The 7,802-nt window shown below is 44.5% G+C and overlaps 1 long non-coding RNA gene across 1 annotated transcript in view; it reads right to left on the bottom strand.

Annotated features, from left to right (window-relative positions):
* Positions 1-1,169: 1,169 nt before the first annotated feature.
* The window catches only part of LOC140069577 (uncharacterized), a 105,038-nt gene continuing 98,405 nt past the window's right edge, over positions 1,170-7,802 (bottom strand). The window contains exons 4-5 of the long non-coding RNA XR_011848810.1: positions 5,307-5,362; positions 1,170-1,222 (exon numbers count right to left, since the gene is read on the bottom strand). This is a non-coding gene — a long non-coding RNA (uncharacterized lncRNA). The remainder of the gene's footprint in view (positions 1,223-5,306; positions 5,363-7,802) is intronic.

Below are 7,802 nucleotides of genomic sequence, written 5' to 3'. Positions count from 1 at the left end.
ACTCTGGGGTCCAGATCGGACCCCAGAGTTACTATAGCAACGATCGGCGCCCCCCGAAAACGGTTCGGGGGGGCCGATCGTGGGGGAAAGACACCCCAGATGCTTGTTAGATGCCGCGGTCGCGCTGACCGCGGCATCTAAAGGGTTAAGCACCCGCGATCGGAGACAACTCCGATCGCGGGTGTTACACTGGGGTGCCGGCTATTAGTTACAGCCGGCACCCCGTGTTTCCCGATGCCGGTTCGGCTCTGATCCAGAGCCGAGCCGGCATAGGCGCCGTGGCGGATATATCCGCCACTGAGCGCTAAGTCACTGCGCTCCGTGGCGGATATATCCGCCGCGGAGCGTGAAGGGGTTAATGAATCTGGGTCAATGGGGCAGATTTATTAAGCTGTCTAATAGTAAGAATGTTCTTAGTTGCTCAGGGGCAACCAATTACAGCTCAGCTTTAATTTTACCAGTGCTCATGAATATTTGAACGGGGATCTGTAATTGATTTCCATGGGCAACTAAGAACATTCTTACTTTTAGACAGCTTGATAAATCTGCCCCAATGACCTAGATTTATTAAAGCCCCTGCACCGGTCTGACTTTGCACGTTCTTGCACGTGTGCCATTGTGTCTACAATGCCACAAATAAACAGTATAACAAACATATAAAATCTAAACACACATTCACACAATAGGAGTTTTCTTTACGCTGTAGAGTTGGCAGGTTTATTATACCTCCAATAACTTTTAGCTTTCTTACCATATGATCCCGTTATGTGCACATTACAGAAAAACTGAGTATAGAAGGTAAGAATGTTGGTTAAAATGTTATGAACATTCAGTGCATACAAAATATAAAGTAAAGATCATACTTGGGCAATAGGATGTACTTCATACAATCCCTACTTGAAAAGATAGCAATATTAGAGTTTAGGAGTTTAGGAGAACTTGTGGGACTGCAGAGGATGCATCCAGGCCCAGGAGCCTTAGGGGGGCCATCAGGTGTCTCCTCCCCATATGAAGAGCCCAGTACTATAAATAATACATAATACTTGGAAGGGGGGGGGGAGGTGATTTCGCATTTAAGCTTCAAGTTCTTTGACCGTAGAAGGAGTTCTGTACACAATCACAAAGCCCCAAAAAGCTATTTATTGCAAGGATACATTATTCCATAAAATACGCACTTCACACTTCAGAAAAGGGGTGCTACTTCTTTCTATAGGTGACGTGTCTATGGAAATATAGATGAGAGAATAATTTTTAGATTTTTAATGATTTGCTTCACCTAAGCTTTGCAAATTTTTCAAAAGTATTGTTGCGCCAATTGTTCTAGAAACTGGAATAAAACCCCCTCTGGCCCTCTAAAATACAGATTTAAAAAAATATTTAAAGCTATGTCGTTTTGTTCATATTTTTGCAATTTTTTGTCAATTTCCCACCCCCCTCTGTAAGCTCCGGGATAAATGACAGCAGTAGTTAGACGTTATTTTAAAAGAGACTAAGTAGAAAAGATCCAAATTTGCTTCAGTTCCCGAAAAATCAAGAAACTAACTAATAGAGATTTGCTAATCTCTAGTTGAAAAATACCCATCAAAAAAGTTTTCCCTTTACAATACCGTGATGTCCCCTCCAGTGTTGGGTCTCATGCACACTATCGTATAGGACAGGTGTTAGCTACCTCCATTCTCCGACGGACTGAAATGGGGCGCAAACCCCAACCTAGTTTTTGATGTTTTTGCTCATGTTCATGTGCATGAAGTCTAAGGCCTCATACACACAAACTGGGTTGTAGCCTGGGTTGGCATGGTGGGTAGCACTTCTGCCTTGCAGCGCTGGGGTTCTGGGTTTGAATCCCACCCAGCTCAACATCTGCAAAGAGTTTGTATGTTCTCTCTGTGTTTGTGTGGGTTTCCTCCTGGTCCTCCAGTTTCCTTCCACACTCCAACATACTGTTAGGTTGTTTAGATTGTGATCCCCATTGGGGACAAGGACCAATCTGTCATGCTTTGTGCAGCACTGTGTAATCTGTGTGCGCTATATAAATAAAGAATTATTATTATTATTGTCCAGTTGGGTGCAGGTGAGAGGAGAGTTGAGTGCTGCTCAATGATCTATGTCCTATACAATGTCCTATATTTCCTTTGCTCGGTCACAGTGAGGTGAGACAGCATGTGACCACCGCACTCTGACCAGGTGCTATAGACGTCTGTGGGGACTGATACGTCCGCAAACTGTGTGGCCAGTTCAAGTTCCCCCATTGGGTTCATGTGTATGAGGTCTTAGTCTGTATATCCCCCCCCATCCATGGCCACCTATTAAAAGCCAGCATGATGTCTAAGTGCCACTGACACACCTTGCCACCAAAAAGAGTTGAAGGCCCAGACAGAACCAACAGGTGTCAGGGTCCATCGGTGGAATCACTGCTTGGATGGTCCATTTGTGCCCTAAATATCAGTCACAACCCCCATATATCCACTTAAGCTCTCCCCCTCTCCCTAAGGCTAGGGCTAGTCAGAGACATGTGTTCATTGACATGAAGATCGGAACTAATAATTGTCAATGGGGGTCACGCTGCAACCTATGACCTCAAGATATCATAACACAACTGTCACGCACCATCTAAGTTGCCAATCGTTCTCTAGTTGCATGAGGTTTTGTCAGCCCTGAAAACAAGGCAAGTCGAATGGCATTTTGATAGGAGCTCTAGAATTGTGACACCAACGGCAAGCTGCACAAATGTTTTTTCTCCCGGCATCATTGTCATGGTTACACTAGAAACAAAAGTCAGATTGCCAATGGGTATTACAAAAATTTTAGCTGAGAACATAAAAACAAAAATGGCAGTAAAACCCAAGAAAGAATCTTTCTGCTGAATTCATTGTCCCATCTTTACCTTACGTTATGTCACGGGTGCGCCCATGACCCACGAATCGGGTCGCAGGCGCACCCTAAATCCTATCTGTACTCCCGGACCCCTGTCACTGCTCTTACCTCTCCGCTATCCCGCGCTGGCGCTATGGCGCGTGCGTCCCCACCTCCTAATGCCAGCGTGCTGATAATTGCCGCTGGCCAGTTACCAATTCTGATAAATTCCCAGCCTCTTCCTGTGTTCTTTGTGCCTCACGGCCTTAGAGAAAGCTTGTCTGATGCCCTGTGGAATTATCCTGATTTCCGGTTGTGACCTTGATTCCGTTCCTGACCTCGCTCCTGTGCTGCCCGTCCTGACCTTCCACTACGTCCCTGACTCTGATCCTGTGCTGCCTGTCTCGACCTCCTGCTTGTCCCTGACCATGCCCTTGCCTTACGATTCTGCACTTTGTCTTGGCTGCCACTGAGGACAAAGTCATGCGGAACGGCCTACCACGCCGCAGCAAGTCCAACCCGCTTTGTGGCGGAATCTGGTGAAAAACGGGTATCACTTAGACTCCGGTCCCCGGTATCGGCTTATGTCGTGGTCCGTGGTGGTCCAGGGGATCCACTACCACTGATTGTGACACGTTACACCTATTAAACAGGCCTTCTTCAGGGCTAATTTTACCATTAGTGCTTCTGAAATAAAATACTCATGTGTCGATTTTACTAATACATATTTTTTCCATACTGAAATGAATCATCGTCCTCACATGTAGAGCATTTAGTGATTTATCATATATAATATAATAAACCAATACACAACAATATGTAGCAATAAGGAAAATTTCCAAGTTCTCATTTACCTGCACATAAACCCCCATCTGGAAGCTGACCCTATTAGGAGTTGTGCAGCCCTGCAGGGCCTTCCACTATGATGGGGGAGAAAATATATGGTAATATATGGAAGCTATCCTGACTTTTTGTCAATAATAAAGAATGATCTTGAAGACTGATACATTCCTTGACGCGAGTATTTACTTCGGCTGCTCAATGCGCTTTCCTTGAATAAATTATTGGATGTGTTTTAGTAAGGAGGCATTTTTCTTCTATCGAATTTCCATCCTACAAGTTATTATTCTGGTGGACGCCTAATTTTTTTTCCCTAAGGTTCAGCCATATCCTGTGAAATCAATAGAAGAGGAATACTTTCCATGTTGGTATCCAGAGGCATATTCCATAAAACTTCACATTTTGGCAACAATTAGATGTTAAGCGAGCTTATGTTCCACCACTGCCGCTGTGAGGACATTGTCCATGACCCCACTACATGGTTGGAAATGACAATCACATGATAATGTTTAAATTATTTGAAAACCCCACCCCAACCCACCAGGAATTGTCCCATAAATGGATCAGCATGACAACTTTCCAAAAGATGAGAACAAATGCAAAAACTACCTAGTGGAAGAAGGACCATGCACATGAGGGCTTGCAATCTATATGGGAGGGGACAATCTGCTCTGTTTTACTGCAGATAGGACACTATGTACAATCTGCTCAGATCCTCCCGCTCTATAACATGCTGCCTGCAGATAGGACACTATGTACAATATTCTCAGCTCCTCCTGCTCTATAACATGCTGCCTGCACATAGGACACTATGTAAAGTCTGCTCAGCTCCTCCTTCTCTGTAACATGAGGCCTGCAGATAGGACACTATGTACAATCTGCTCAGCTCCTCCTGCTCTATAACATGAGACCTGCAGATAGGACACTATGTGCAATCTGCTCAGCTCATCCTGCTCTATAACATGCTGCCTGCAGATAGGACACTGTTTACAATCTGCTCAGCTCATGCTGCTCTATAAAATGCTGACTGCAGATAGGACACTATGTACAATCTGCTCAGCTCATCCTGCTCTATAACATGCTGCCTGCAGATAGGACACTATGTACAATTTACTCATCTTCTCCTACTCTATAACATGCTGCCTGCAGATAGGACACTATGTACAATTTACTCATCTTCTCCTGCTCTATAACATGCTGCCTGCAGATAGGACACTATGTGCAATCTGCTCAGCTCATCCTGCTCTATAACATGCTGCCTGCAGATAGGACACTATGTACAATCTGCGCAGCTCCTCCTGCTCTGTAACATGCTACCTGCAGATAGGACACTATGTACAATCTGCTCAGCTCCTCCGGCTCTATAACATGCTGCCTGCAGATAGGACACTATGTACAATTTACTCATCTTCTCCTACTCTATAACATGCTGCCTGCAGATAGGACACTTTGAAAAATCCATTCAACATTGTTTGCTCTATAACATGCTGCCTACAGATTCAGTTGCATTTTTGATTTGTGAGAAGTTTACAGATTTACACATAAGGGCATAGATATGTGTATAACAACTGTTCTCTCTGCAAATTACAATATGTAAGATCGTGGTCCCTGACCTTAGATGCTGGCGGAGGTTACAGCTGCAGTTCTGAGTTATCATAATTCGCGTGATCTGTATACAAAAAGATAAATGAATATATTCTGGCATTGTAGAATTTACTGCTCTCTTAAAATGTGCTTATTTCATAAAAAGCCTCTTTAAGATTCCCGCCTCAATAATAATAGAAAAAACACAATAACTTTCACTCCAGAAAAGTAATAACTAGAAACAATGGATCGCACATAAACGAGCCCATCATTCCCAGCCTTTGTGATGGATGGAATGTTACATTGTATCTATAAAGCCATCGCCCCCTGATGGAGAAGCGGAGGGGGATTTCCACTCAGAACTGGCATAACTTCTTGTCCCAGGGCTAAACTTCAACCTTGCTCTGCCAGAGAATAACTATGGCCATATATGATATCTTCTGAGAGGTGGAAACCTGTTTTATTCTAGACTGCAAGCTAAAGCATGTTGTGCTTCATCTCCCATGCAGGCGAGCAGATGCAGCAGAGCTCGGTATGTGAAGCACAGCAGAGCTGAGTATGTGTGGAGGTCCTAGGTTTTAAATAGAAAGCTACTGGATGTCACAGTGAGCCTGGTGTCTAGTCTGCAGAGTAGGAGAAGTCAAGACCAATTATATGTGATTTCCTTGTATGACTGTATCAGCTGTCCAAAACATATAGTGAATATTTATTCCTTATTAAACTATATATCAATTTGCTCAGCTACTATTGTTCTTTTATATTCTACCGGCAGATAGTACATTATGTATACTCTGCTTAGATCCCCCTGCTCTATAACATGCTGCCTGCAGATAGAACGTTATGTACAAACTGCTCAGCTCCTCCTGCTCTATAACATGCTGCCTGCAGATAGGACACTATGTACAATCTTCTCAACTCTTCCTGCTCTGTAACATCCTGCCTGCAGATAGGACACTATGCACAATCTGCTCAGCTCCTCCTGCTCTATAACATGCTGCATGCAGATAGGACCCTATGTACTATCTGTGCAGCTCCTTCTGCTCTATAACATGCTGCCTACAGATAGGACACCGTGCAAAATCTACTCAACATCTGCTCAGCTCCTATTGATCTTTTATATTCTACCTATTCTACACTATGCACAATCCGCTCAGCTCCTCCTGTTCTATAACATGCTGCCTCCAGGAAGGACACTGTGTACAATCTGCTCATATTGTTCGATTATATTCTACCTGCAGATAGGAAACTATGTATAATCTGCTCAGCTCCTCATCCTCAATAACAGGCTGACTGCAGATAGGACAGTGTACAATCTACTCAGCTCATATTGTTTTATTATATTCTACCTGCAGATGGGACACTATGTACACTCTTCTCAGCTCATCCTGCTCTATAACATGCTGCCTGCAAATAGGTCACTATGTACAATCTTCTCAGCTCCCCCTGCTCTATAACATGCTGTCTGCAGATAGGACACTATGTACAATCTGCTCAGCTCCTCCTGCTCTATAACATGCTGCCTGCAGATAGGACACTATGTACAATATGCTCAGTTCCTCCTGCTCTATAACATGCTGCCTGCATTTAGGACAAACTTCTTAGCAACTATTACAACTTTATGTACATATCATGTATCCCTAATTTTGACTCCATACAGAAATGTCCATCAATTATTTTGGCAACCCCCATCTTGTGCCTGTTCAGGTCCCTGCAACTTCATTCGCATGCAATGTAAAGCTGAAAATAATAAAATAAATAGTGCTTTACATATTCCTGCAGATTCTGTGTAAATCAGCTCCAGCCAATGGCGGTAAAGGCTGTTCAATGGAGAACGTATAAGCGTATAACAGCGGGTCCATATACTGTGAGGTAGGTCTATTACATTGTCAATGCAAATGCCCATCTTGGGGCATAATAGATATTTTTTTTTTATACGTTTAAACAAATCCAACCTGGCGGATTTTGCCTACAAAGCATCAGCGCCAAAGGTAGAGCTCTGCTACATGTGCGATCCCATATCGTTCTGACATGTGCATTCCCATTTTACACTGCAGAATTAGTAGTGAGGATCTGTACAGTGATGGTCTGCAGGCCCCTGAGGTATTAAAGGGATTAGACAGAGAGAATTATTAATGTGACTACAGGACCTGCAGTCACACTTCTTATTACTGCCCGGCTCCTGAGTACCAGGCGGGCTCCTGTGTACCTGCCGGCTCCTGAGTACCTGGCGGGCTCCTGAGTACCTGGCGGCTCCTGAGTACCAGGCAGCCTCCTATATACCAGGCGGGCTCCTGTGTACCTGGTGGGCTCCTGAGTACCTGGCAGACTCCTATGTACCAGGCGGGCTCCTGAGTACCAGGCAGCCTCCTATGTACCAGGCGGGCTCCTGAGTACCTGCTGGCTCCTGAGTACCAGACGGGCTCCTGAGTACCTGGCGGCTCCTGAGTACCAGGCAGCCTCCTATATACCAGGCGGGCTCCTGTGTACCTGGTGGGCTCCTGAGTACCTGGCAGACTCCTATGTAC

The sequence above is a fragment of the Engystomops pustulosus genome, chromosome 7 (genome assembly GCF_040894005.1).
Source record: "Engystomops pustulosus chromosome 7, aEngPut4.maternal, whole genome shotgun sequence".
NCBI classification, from domain to species: Eukaryota; Metazoa; Chordata; class Amphibia; order Anura; family Leptodactylidae; genus Engystomops; species Engystomops pustulosus.
The sequence above is the reverse complement of the archived record's forward strand: the minus strand, read 5'-3'. Positions and strand labels throughout refer to the sequence as shown.